This window comes from Herpailurus yagouaroundi, unplaced genomic scaffold, assembly GCF_014898765.1.
Source record: "Herpailurus yagouaroundi ecotype Mexico unplaced genomic scaffold, PumYag 139, whole genome shotgun sequence".
NCBI classification, from domain to species: domain Eukaryota; kingdom Metazoa; phylum Chordata; class Mammalia; order Carnivora; family Felidae; genus Herpailurus; species Herpailurus yagouaroundi.
The window spans coordinates 82,714,783-82,728,648 of NW_024412394.1; the positions used below are offsets into that span (position 1 = coordinate 82,714,783).

The 13,866-nt window shown below is 37.2% G+C and overlaps 1 long non-coding RNA gene across 1 annotated transcript; it reads left to right on the top strand.

Moving 5' to 3' along the window:
- The first annotated feature begins 11,413 nt into the window (after positions 1 to 11,413).
- Positions 11,414 to 13,370, top strand: LOC121029209 (uncharacterized). The gene is made up of 2 exons (XR_005789646.1): positions 11,414 to 11,450; positions 13,181 to 13,370. It is a non-coding gene; the product is annotated as an uncharacterized LOC121029209 (long non-coding RNA).
- The last annotated feature ends 496 nt before the right edge of the window (positions 13,371 to 13,866 follow it).

The window sequence follows — 13,866 nt, forward strand, 5'->3', positions numbered from 1 at the left end:
TGGTTGGACAGCTTTGAACACTATTTTGAAGGCAATATTAAATGTTGATTCCACAAAAAGGGCTATTTATTGAATCACTGCATGTAGTCGCACCTTGGATTTTCTTTGGTGGTCTTCCTTTTAAGTAATGACAAAGTAAAGCCTAGTTTGTTTTATGAGAACTGAGAAAGTCACAGCACAAGGTGGTCTTAAGTTTCAGAAAAGTTTAGTTTTTGTTAAAATAGATTTTTCCAATCCTTAAAGTCACACTTCTGTGCATAAACAAAAGTTTTAAGAGTCATATGTTTTCAATGGGCAGTGAACTCCTCAGTAAGCACTTCTGGTCATTTGCCTTTCAGTCATGGTCACTGAGAAGTCAGACCAGTGATGAAACTCACTGTGTTTGAAAATCAGTTGCTCTCTGCCAACTTTCTCTTAGATTTGACTTTTATGGATATAAGAAGTTACCAATAGCTGTATTAACAAGTTCCACAAACTTGCTGATTAATTTTTCACTTCAAACACATGAGAACTGACTTTCTACATTCCAATATGTATTTCCCTAGGCATAACTGGCTGAAAAGAATTAAACTCAACTAATATATATATTTTTTCTTTCTGGCTTGAAACATTCCCAAGGCTTTGTGAAATATGGGCTCAGGCTATGTTTAATGGTCTAATGGTTAATGGTTTTAAAAAAGCATTTAAATATATATTAAGTTGGAAAGCCTGATAATGATTATAGTATATACCTACTAAATTTGGTATATTTAGATTTTATTTGAATAAATTTAAATAATTAGTAATTATTAACTTAAATGCCTTATAATATTTAGTCATGATCAATAGGCTACCTAGCTTTCCTTATTTACTCCGCATTAAATATTGTAATAAGAAAACAGTAAACAAAAATACTTCCTTTTCATAAAATAAAGATATTACAGATTTTAACTTGAATTGATGATTATTGCATTTAACTTTTCAAGTAAATTAATAATTATAAATAAAATGCACCTTTGGAAACAATGTTTTATTGTATTTCTTAGTAAGTTCACTTTTTTTAGTTTAATAAAATACATGTAGGTAATTACTTCTGACAAGAGTACAGTCAATAAAATTTCTCAGTTGAGGTAAGCATCTCTTGCTATCAGAACTCAATTAGGAGAGAAAAAACCCCACACAGTCATTTGAGAAGATTAAATGTAACATATTATTAACTATATCAGGGATTGGTAAAGTGTGGGATTGGCTAGTAAGTAGTGGAGAGAACTCTAATGAATACATGAATAGAAGATATAAGTAGTCACTGCTCCTAAGCGTGGATAGACACTCAGTGAGGAGTCCCCATTCTCCTGAGACTGCAATCCAGGTCTTGGAGAGAGCATAGACACTGGACGGTAAAAAAGTCACCATGATTGCTACACTGTGCAATGTGCTAGAAACCGACCCTGTGGTGTGCTGAGGGAGGCTGTTCACGGGGAGGTTTCTCATCAGAAATACTCTGAAGTACCACATGAGGGGTGTGCCCGGGAAAGCTATTGGCTGCTGGTAGCTGCTGGCCATTCCGCACTGTAGGAGCCTGGCGCTGGAGAAGAAGCCTGTGCGGTGGGAGCCTGCCTGGTGAGAAAGTGTAAACCCGGAAGCAGATTTTTTTCCTTCCGCTATGTCTTTCCAGTGTCTTCTACTGAGAGAGCTGCACTGTCAGCTGGCAGGGAAAAAAAATAGAGGTTTCAGATCCACTTTCACAGAGCAAGCGAAAAAAGTGAATTTGGAGTAGAGAAGTATTAATAACTGGCACAGTATTCAATTTTTAAAAATGATTACATTATATTTTAATATTGCCCATAGCCATATCGAATATTCTTTTTGACATGGACACAATAACATGTTACCATAGATCCATGTACAGGAGAAGATTTTATTCTAAACAATTCTTAGAAATCAACATTCATGTAAGACAGTACTGGTTCAATAGTCAGTTAAACTGCCTTAGTTCCTGACTCTGTTCCTACCTACTGTGACTTTGGGTGAGGTTTTTCACATCTATGTACCCATTTCCTCATCTGTAAAATAGGATCAAAATGGGTTGTTGAGAGGGTTAAATGAAGATAAAGTATATATATATCACTTAGATCTGTGGCTGGCACAAGATAAGTTCTCAAAAATAGCTACTATTTTTTTAATTAACATTTTATATTTATCAAACTGGGAGTTTAAACTTTTTAAATGATTTTTCATCAACATAATTTATTTTCCAAGTATTTAGAAACTCATGAGGCCATGACCTGTTCTTTAGTTCATATATACAATTCTGATTGACAGCCACTGTGGATGTAAACGGGAGCAGATCATGGCTCCAAAATGAGAATTACATTTTTGAATGTCTTAATTTCAATGCTGATTAATCAGAATGCGGAATAAATATGCTATAAATAAATGCAACTTTTAGTTAAGGGTGATGTAGTCATATTGACACATGCTGTTAAAATACTTCCTAGGAGAGGTGGTTCAAGATGGCGGTGTAGGGAGATCTTTACCTCACCTCCTTCCACGGACCCAACAAATATACAGCTACATCTGGAACAAGTCCCTCTGAAAGGAACCTAAGAACTGGTTGAACACCTGATCAACGGAAGGATCAAAGGACCACACTGAGACAGGTAGGTCGAGCAAAGACACACTCTTGCCCAAAATTTCACTTTGTGTGCAGTGACCCATAGTCAGGAGGGATCTCAAAAAACAAACAAAAAGCAAACAAAAACATAAGTGGACCTTCTACCTAAGGAGGTAGAGCATAGGAGGGATGAAATGTCAAAGAGCTTTATGGAAGGAAGGAGATGGCTTGTGAAATGATTGGTTATTAAGGAATGTTATGAATGACAGTTATCATTTTGCCCTTTGCAATTATTTTTGCATTTCTTGGAATATTTATTAATTATGACTAATAAATTTATGGGTTAGCAAAAAACCTCAGTATATTTTCAAAGATCCAAAACAGCTTGTTCTAATCCTTTATTATTGTAATTGTTGCCACTTTGAAACCAGTTCCCTGGTTTTCTGCACTTTTAACTAGCTCTTCATGACCTACATTGGAGTCCACAGAATCTTCATGATTCTCTTTCCATGCAACTCTCATAATGGGCGTGCCACTATCATCTGTGGCTGGAACTCCACCTCCAACCACATAGCTTTCTAAAAAATTCTCTTTTTAGATTTCACCTCACCCACTAATGGCTTAATGCTCATCAATCATTTAGCAATGTGGTAATAGAAAAATGTTTTCATTCTTCCAAACATTGGCATCAGTGCTTAGATTTTTTCCATAGTGTTTATGTCATCGTACCTTGGTTTGGAAGGCTAGGAGAGAGTCATACTAGGGGAAGGCAAAACCATATTAACTGACACTCTATCATAAAAATGGAAGAGCTTGTGCATATTTGGTGTATTGTTGGCAGAACCTTAAATTCACAGTTATGGGAAGCAATATATTTTTATACTTTTGGCTAAAACATTTATTAAAGCAGTCTCAAAAGAGATCTACCATGACCTACGCTTTCATATATGTCTGCCAAAGAAATATGGCCTCTTGGTACCCTGCATTTTGTGGAATGGTAAATAAGCCTGGTTTAAATACCCTGTCAACTGCACAGCCCTAAAGTTGAGGTCAGTTTGGTTTGGGCCACCTGAAAACTTATGCTCTCTCTCCCCTAGGTATTCTCACTAAGGCAATTTCTTCAAACTAGTTTCATTTGGGGCTGAATGTTATTTTAACCTTCTTTATGTGTTTCTTTAGCTTGGGAGGATAACATATGTATGAGGTTATGGTCTAAAGATGCTGCCTTTCCAGTTTACTTCACATTATATAAAGTTATATGGTCCTTCAAATTAAAAAAAAAATATTGCCGCATGATAAAAATTATTTCTGTACCTGAACTAGTAATATACCAACTATAGCTTTAGAGATAATGTTTCTACAGCTTCTTGACTTTTCCTAAATAAAATTGATGTTGAGTCCCACACAGTTGTGGGATATGTTCTTATAATCTAACATCTTTACAATATTTACTATTTTTTCACTCATAATTTTACACAAGCTAAAGCACCTATTGACATAATTTTACAAATTATTTGTCCTTTTTTCTAATAGAAAACATGGTAGAGTCATTCTCATCATAGAAGCATCAGCAAATTTGCTATTTATCCTAATAATTTATCTAAAACATATATTTCATATGTAATCATTAACAGTATACTGCAGCAAAAAGGAACTAGTGAAGTGTGCACGTGTAGAAGAAAACATGCTAGCACTATCCTGAACTCCTTCCTGTCTTACCGGGATATGTTTTCTCACATCCAGTTGCTTTACTCAGTATCATCCTTGGGCAATGACTTCCTTCCCATCACAACAAGAAAAGGTTGACTTTACTTGCAAGGGTATTTTTCCAAGAAATGAATTTCATGATTTCAGAAGTTTCCCCATGTACAGTCAAAATGAAAAAATAATTAAATACATTGAAAAGTGGATGCTTGCTAGCAGGTTAGGCTACCTCTAGTGAACCAACCCCCATGGTATATTCAGTTGTAATTTGTGCCAAAACCAAAATCAAATTATGATATAGTTGTTGGCAAGTTGTAAAAAACCAAAAAATATTAATTTCACAAATATAAAAGACTAATATATAAGAAAATGTGAGACAGGATGTACTACTCCCCTCGCTCTGTCTAGGGCAAAGTATTTTGACATGTATTTACTACTCAACATTTCATACACTTAACCCTTGAGCATTGACTGTATGTCCAGAATTGTCATTGACCTTTTGGAGTTTGAAATAAAATAGAAAAGTTTATTTTGTCCTTCAAAGTCTTTACTATAAAATATCTTCTGGGTGCACCTGGGTGGCTCAGTCAGTTAAGCGTCTGACTCTTAGTTTCAGCTCAGATCATGATCTCACAGTTCATGAGTTCCAGCCCTGCATCTGGCTCTGTGCTGACAGCGTGGAGCCTACTTGGGATTCTCTCTCTCCTCCCCTCTCTCTGCCCTTCCTGTGCTCAAGCTCTTTCTCTCTCTCTCTCTCAAAATAAATGAGTAAATATTAAAATAAAATATCTTCTAGGAGGTTCCACAAATGTTTTTATTTTTTTCCTAAATGTATGTCTAAGAAAGTCCAAATAAAGCAACAATTTATTAAATATCCACCATGGAGAAAGCACTGCATATGCAATTTTAGTGATAGAATTTTAGTTCTCTGTGCAGAAGATTGTCTTTGGCATTGTTGTTTTCAACATCATCATCACCTCTGTGTTCATTATTTCTATGCTTCTTATGCACATGCCAGGCTCACAGTAAAACTGATCATATAGCATGACGTTGGTTTACAGTGTCAGTATAGTATCGCAGTTAAGACTATTGGCTTTACATATTGACTCCACAGCCAATAGCCTTAACTGTTCCATTATATGGTCTCTACTTATTATTCTGTGTTAAATACTCAATTCTCAAATTAAGCCATTACCAGAGTAAGTGTTCGCTACATACTCTAGATAAATGTTTGAAACCATTTTAGGCTTTTCAGAACTGAAACTAGGGGGAGTACACTGTAACTTTCATGTAACCAATGGGGGAAGAGTGGGTATGATGTGACCATCCCCAAATACCCCAATTTCGGGGAAAATAAAAAGCCCTGAGAGCTTTCAGGGAAATTAGGAGTGTTTATGTGACAGCTTTTGAAGTTCCAAGACAAGGATTAGAAACCATTGGAATTAGAATTAGGGAACCTCACATTAGGGGCTGGAGGTAATTTGTCTAGGTACTTCTAGGCTTTACATTTCTGTCTGGAAGAGACACTGATGGGCAACACTCCCCAAGCCATTGCTGTTGTTAAGAATCATTTAAACAAAGTCAACAACAATGGTCTCTATTATGAACTGAATATTGGTGTCTCTTCAAAATGCATATGTTGAAATTTAATCTCCAAGTGATGGCATTTGGAGGTGGGGCCTTTGGGAGCTAATTAGGTCATGAGGGTGGATCCCATGAATGGGATTGGTGCCCTTAAAGAGCAGGCCAGAGGCATAGCTTGCTTCCTGTCTGCTATGTCAGGCTATGAGGAGAAGTTGGCAGTTTGCAATCCAAAAGAGGACTCTCGCCAGAACCCCACTATGCTAGCACGCTGATCTTGGACTTGCAGCCTCCAGAACTATGAGAAATAAATTTCTCTTGTTTATAAAGAACCCACTCTATGGAATATCCGCTGCAGCAGCTCAACCTGACTACAACAGTCTCTAAATATAAATTTGTATATTCTTTGTGTTACAGAGAGCTAATGCAGAATTTGGAAATTTATTTATGTCAATACATTGTTTGTAGAGATTTTAAAGCTAAAATTGGCTGAGGTTCTTTTCTATGGCTCTTAACTAAGTATAATTTTAGACAGAGTTAAAGTAGGGGGAGGAAAATACTACACTGCTGACAAAATTGTGTCAGTAGCAAGTAATGATGTGATCTCAGGTAAGTTAATATCTTTTAATATCTCAGTTTACGTATTAGTTTACATATTAAGTAGGGGCTCTTGGGTGGCTCAGTGGGTTAAGCAGGTAAGCATCTGACTCTTGATTTTGGCTCAGGTCATGATCTCATGGTTGGGAGACTGAGCCCACCCATGGGGATCTTTCTGGGTGTGAAGCCTGCTTAAGATTCTCTCTCTCCCTCTGCCACTCCCTCACACACACTCTCTCTCTCAAAAGAAATAAAAATGATAGTTAAATAACACAAAGTGTCAGGACTGTTTTTCAGTTCAGGTTGTTCATCTAAACATTTATTCAATACTTGCTTATTAAACGTTTGTTGAATTTCCTCCATGGGCCAAGCCCCGGGCCAGGTGGCAGAGGCACAAAGATGAGTAAGTCATTTGTCCCTGTTTCTGAGAAATTCAGTCTAGTGGGAATAAAAATGGTTCTATAGATGAGAAATGTTTGAAGTTTGGTGGGTGAAAAAGAACAAAGAAATAAACTGCCAAAGAGAGTCAGGGAAATGTCCAGAGGAGAGGTGAGATCTTCTGTGAATCTTCAGGGGCAAGGAGAAGGAATAGAATCCCAGGTTAAAGGAACAGGGTGCAAAGGTATGGGGAAAGTGGGTGTTTTTGAGGAACAATGAGAAACAGTATAATCTGGGTAAAGGGAAAGTAAGGAGAAGGATAGTGTGGCGAGGGCAGAAAATGAAAGAAACACATGGTGAAAGATTTTGTTTGCCGGATGAGAAAGTCTGGACTTGATGCTGCAAATAATGGGAAACCAGTACAGGTATTTAAGCACTATGATGATTTTTAAAAACGCCCTGCATTTAAAATGTGTGGCACACAATCTCTTTTCTGTCCTTCCTTCCTTTTGTTTAAATGGCCTTCTCCTGGAGTCCTCTGAGTATCACTGTTTTTATACTCTTCAGGGCCTCATTGACCCCTTCTTGACTCCAAATTACTTCCATTATAAACTGCCTTTAAGTCTGTGCCAATTGTGCCAGAGTGAAAAGATATGGTAAATGTAATCCCCAAAGAGAACTCAATCATGAAATGTAATGTATATCCCTGAATCATTTGGTTTGAGAGTCATGCATTTATATTAACTGTGTAATTGCCACACTTGGTCTTCAGTCACATCATCTGGCTCTACACATCTGACGATGGCTAATATCACAGGAATACCTAGGAGGATAAAATCTGAAAATTAATAAATATGGACAGGGCCATATTTGGTCAAACTGAGTGTCTGTGGATATAAGGAATTTTGAAAATTATTTGTAAAACTGACTTAAACATTTTTGGAATACCATGACATTTTTGGATAAAAGTTTCTAGGAAAAGCATCAAGTATCATTTTGTTGGGTGTCTAAGGCTTTGAAATAATCTTAACATTCTTGAATATTGTAAAATACTTGGATTAGTTGATATTGTGAAGTGTATCTCTCCTGAGACCTGAATATTGACTTGGTGTTCTCGTTTAAGATAAAATATCTCAGGCCTTTTTTCTTACTCCATTGTCCTTTTTATGAACTTGTTAAGAATATATATAATTATAACTCTTTGCTGTTGATATAAGAATATATAAATTAGAATGAAAACATCTTTTTAAAATGAACTGATGGTTCATGGTGATGAATAAAATATCTACACAATTTGTTCAAAGTTGGGGCTCAAATAGGAAAAGAAGATAATTAGCACATATGAACATATAATACACACTACTGTATATATTTAATATAAAACACACATTAGACAATTTAGAATTCCACAAGCAATGAAACACTAATCCTTTGAGGTGTTAAAGGTTGTTTCATGGAAAAAGTCCATAATCAAGTAAGTATGGCAATGCTGAATTATTATTTTCCTCCCCTTTTTTAGAAAACATTGACACTTATTAGCCCTTTAAAGTCTCCTAGATGTCCTGCCATAAAGAAACTCATTGTTTAACCTAATACTTCCAAAACTTACTTGTGTTTGGAAACTCTCCTCTCCTCTGAATGTTTATTAATATCTCATGGGACTCTAGTATTCTAAGGAACGTTTTCTGGGAAAAGTAGACATAGAGTATAAGTAAATATAATATATTACATACACAGAGGTGGATACAATAAACATAACACATTGCCCCTGGTGAACTGGAGCAGGTTGTCTTGACATAAGCTGTATACTTTGAGGTTTTACAACTGAATGCAGTGCCTGGAACACAGTAGGTACTAAATAAATATCTACTGAAGTGATCTGTTTTTATCCTGTAGTTCACTCTCCCCATCCCCATTCTCCCTCCAATGGCCAATTTTCTATAACACTCCCTGAAGCTATTTTTGCCTGTGGTCAGACAAGCTAAGTAAGTTACTAAGATCCCTTGTAATAAAAACCCTGTGCTCAGCATATTTTAACTTGAGTTACAACAAGGAGCTTCTTTTGGTGGTTGTAAAACACCCCTTAGTCCTGAAACCCTAGCATGTTGAAATAGATCATGTAGCCATTAACCATCAGAGGATTGTTTTCTCAATGTTACATTACCTCTGCCCACGTTGAAGAAGGCAATAGTCTTCAGGGCTCACTGATCTTCCTTGGCCTCAGGCTTTTTCAGCTTTCTCTGCTCTGATGGCATTTCTTCACTTAGGGTTTGATCATTCCAGGTTTAGGGTTATGCTTCCCATCTTCATGGCAACCCAGGTGCTGAAGTCCAGTCTATATCTTGTGAAATTTAAAAGAGTCGAATGGCTTTTTCTATATTGATGTTATCTCCTAAGGTTTTTCTATGAACTCCTTCAGCAAACATTTTAGTGCCAACTGATTTTGAGGTGAAATATAGACTATTCAACATGTTCTCATGGTCTAATAACAAAACATGCACATAACCAGCAATCACAGTTCCAGGTGATAATAAAAATGCTCAAAGCATGCATGGGAGGCAGTGTTCTCTCGGAGAAGACTAATCTCCTCAGTATAGTCAAAATATCCTCAGATTCTTTGCATTTCTCCCTCCACCACATACCTGAAAAAAAATATCCATCCTTCCTTAGGCTCAATTTGGAATTCTTTAAGACAACTCTTATCAGTTTCTCTTCTCTCTTTAAACCTCCCTCTTCTCCCACCTTTTAAATATGCACTCTTAGTTGATAATCTTACCTCACTTTTTTTTTTTTTTTAACAAATAGAAGACTTTAGAATAATTCCCTCATCTTCTCACCACCAAACTTACCAGCTACCTGCATCTGCACTCTGCCTTCCTCTTTCCTGCTGTGTTGGAAGAAGTATCCCTTCTTTAATCAAAGGTCAGTGCCTTATGTAGAAATTTATCTACTTATGTACTTTTGCCTTATGTAGAACTTTATCTCTACTATTGTTTCTCTCTTCTACTTAGTTAATCACTCCATCTCTGCTGGGGCATTTCCACCAGCTTAAACATCTTGCAATATCTCCCATGTTGAAAAACCAAAAGATGGAGGAGAAAAAAAAGGAAGCTTGTTTTTTAAGCACTCTCTCTAACTAACCCATTTTTTTTTGCCCCTTATCACATCCAAATTTATATAAACAATTGTCTACACACTCTGCCTATACCACCTCAACTCTTCTTCACTTTCCAATGTCCTCCAGTCTGGTTCTGTTCCCATATCTTCCTTGATGCTGATATTTAGGTCATGGAAGCCAATAAACTCTTTTTCTGTCCGCATCTTACTAGACCTGTCAGCAACCTACAATATGACATCTAGGCCCTTATCAGAGACCTCCTTGGCCTTGACTTCTGTATCTGTTCTCTTGATTATTTTTCTATCACACTGGCCATTCCTTCTTTCATTGTTCTTTGGTGCTCTCTCTAATGATTGTTATTTTTCAGGACTTGGCTCTCCCTTTTTGTTTGGCTGAACTTTCTCATTATGTGATCTCATCTATTTCCATGGTTTTATATTTCTCTGTTGTGTTGTGACTCCTTTGAGCTTCAGAATCATATCCAACTACCTACTTGAATATATTTCATCACTGTCTCAGTTTGGGAAGTATCATGAAGTGGCCTCATTTGGCATTCTGTTCTACTCACTACAGGTGTGGGAGTCTCTCTTCAAGACCACCATCTCCCCCACTAACTATCTAGGGCTTTCTCAAGTACTGTGAGTCACTGGGATATTGAGAAATGATTTGTGTACTTGTCCATATGGGGTAAGTCAGAGAAGAGTCAAGCAAAATCTGAAGCACCAACAGGTGTCACTCCTGCTGAGCAGTGGCTGGGAGACGTGCCAGAAGCTATTGAAGAGATGCCTTTATTAGACATTGATGAAAAGAGCAGCTTGCATAACCTCTGGGCACAAGGGATGGACAGTGATTGCATAAAAAGTAGGCCAGGGCAGTCATCAGATGATGACTTCCACATGGTTCCTAGGTAGTTAACAATGCTCCTCACTGTGGCCCTTTGCTAAGCTAGTCCCCTTTCCTGTCCATGTGACCCATTTATGTCTAGCCCTCTTGACCCGTACTACCAACCTCTCTACTCTCATCACTGCCATCTTTTGTTCTTCTTCATCTCAGAGAATCTCTTTTTTTCTGAGTGCTGGGAAAGGGAAGAGGATTGCAGGGGTGGGCGAGGGCATGGTAGAGCAAAGTCCTGACCTGCCTAAGTATATCTCTCCCAATCATTTTTATCCATGCTAGGAATCTTTTCATGTTTTAAAAGGATCCAAAACCAAGAAGTCTCCCTCTTTTCTCTAGATTCTACAGTTCGATCCTTACTTTAATTCGATTGAGTACAGAATAGCATGGCTGTGTGAATAGAGCTTGGGAGAGGAGAAAAGTAAACATCTGGAAATATATCAAACTATTATCTCACCAAGATGTTTCTTTAGTCAGCTCAGGCTGCTATAACAAAATATCATGGAATAGGCAGTTTAAACAACAGAAATTTATTTTCTTACAGTTCTGGAAGCTGGAAAGCCAAAGATCAAAGTTCAGTTTCAGGTGAGAATTCTCTTCCTGGCTTGCTGTCTTCAGGAAGCCTTGCTGTTGAGAAGGAGGGAGGGAAGAGGGGAGAGAGAGAAGGGAGAGGGGAAGAGGGAGGAAGAAAGAGAATTTAAAAGGACACCAGTTTTATAGATCACCTCCACCTTTATGACATCCTTTAATTATCTTCTGAAAGTCCCCATCTCCAATATAGTCCTATTGGGAGTTAGGCCTTCACCATATGGATAGGGTGGGAGGACATAGTTCAGTCCATAGAAATGTCTAACAGGAATTTCAAATTTTAATGTCTTAAAACAGATCACCTGATTCTCTTCAATCCCCACACCCTCATCCACCAAAACTTCCTGTCACAGTCTTTTTTCTCAAATTGAGTAATCAGCACAATTATCTGACAACTTGCTTTAGTGTAAAACTTGGAGCCATTTATTCCTGAGTCTTCTCATTTTCTTACTCTGTACGTCAAACCCAAAAGCAAGACCCTTTGCCTTTATCTCCATAGAATTTCTTGAATTTGTTCACCTCTCCGTCTCAACAATTCATATACTAGTGCATGCCACCATCACCTTGACTGCCAACCTCCTTAAATGATGTCCCCACTTCTAATCTTTTCCACCTAATAATTCACTCCCTACAACTAGAGTGATTTTATCAAAGTGTCAATCAAATTATTACACCCGCCTGAATGAAACTTTTCAGTGGGTCTCATTGCACTTCAAATACAGTCTAATTGCTTTACCTTAACCCACAAGACTCTCGTAAAGTCTTTGGGTGTTAAGGGAAAGATATTTAGATGTTACAGAAATTCAGATGGAAGAAATGCTTAGATATGCTTTTGAGAAACAACAATGTGGAAGCAGAGAGACAATAGAAAGGAGAAAGATTATACTGGTGACAGGAAGACATATATAGACTACGGATACAATTCACAAGGTAAGTTATAAAAGTCAAAACTAAGGTAGATGGTATTAGATGTGGGAATTTATTGAAGAGTATTGATGAGATGTAGAAAGAAAAAAAAAGCTATGCTGAACTGACATGAGAATGTAAAAGACAATAAGGGAGCAGTCTCCTCCCAGACTTCCGACTCTGGTGCCTAAGGGCATTGCAGGATCATTTGCTTAGGTAGAGATGGAGGAGGAGGAAATATTTGTAGAGGGGTTGATAAAATCCTTTTGACCCATGCTAAATTTAAAAGTCTATGGAAAATCACAATGGGTCATGTTAATTGGGCTGCTGGATATAGATTTCTGGGACCTGAGGTATAAATATCTGGGAATCAGGCTTCAAAGAGGAAAGGATAGAATCCTTGACTGCATACTGTTTCAGTGTATAGAGGAGAAGAAGAGGAGTCAATGGAAGAGATGGAGGGGAAGTAGATAGAAATGTGAGTGGAAAATCGGTCTTTCAAAAACCCAGGGAGTGAGTAGGAGATGATGACAAATGTTGCAATAGAAATCAAATAGATAGAAACTAAAAATTGCTCTTTGGATTTGCAGACAGAAACCATTAGTGGAATTTTGAGAGTAGTTGGGAAGAAGTTACAGGGACAGAAGGTGGATTACAGTGTTTTGAGGATAGAATTAGGGTTAGTTTTATTCTCAAGGAGCTTGGTTGAAAAGGAAATGACAGAGCTAGAATGTAGTCTAGTGGGAGCCATATGGTCAAAGGAAGGTTTTGTTTCATGCATGCATTTTGTTTTTGTTTTTGTTTTTGTTTTTTGCAATTAGAAGAGAAGGAGCCATGAATTATGGAGACACCTGTCACCTAATGAATTGACTAACAAACAATAAAATAGGACAAGACGTTAATAGATGGTAGGAAGAAGGAGGGGCCTTTGTTAAGTAAGGCAACACATGTCTTCAGACTTCTCCTGGTCACTCTACCAATAAAAAGCATGGGATTGATGCATATATATTACTTCTTGTTGAATAGAGCTTTATGTTTTCTATGGAGTTAAAAAGTGAATGATGTGTTTGTGTATGTTTTATCCCCCAAAATGCCAAAATTAATTTTGTTTTTGACTTTTGTATGGCTCATGACTAATTTCTTTCCTCATTGATGGGTGGTCCTGGAGAGATAAGATTTGACTGTACCCTGCAGTGGCATTATATTCTTCTTGACCTTCTTTCTATACAAACTGGAATCTTTATGACTCTTGTAAGTTAACCTATAAAAGTTTCAAAATCTACTGCCGCTTCTGTGCTGTCAACCACTCAAGTCCTAATCATTCCAGCTACAATGTGTTTTACTTTGTTTTACCTTTGAATGAGATCTTTGACATCAATTCCTTTCTCCACGGTTCAGTTTATTTTTATTTGACAACTTAGCTTGTTATAGGAGCAATTGAAAAACTCACCTAATTAAAATTCACACATCATAAAGTTTAATTCAGTGGTAAGGTTAATTTTCCTCT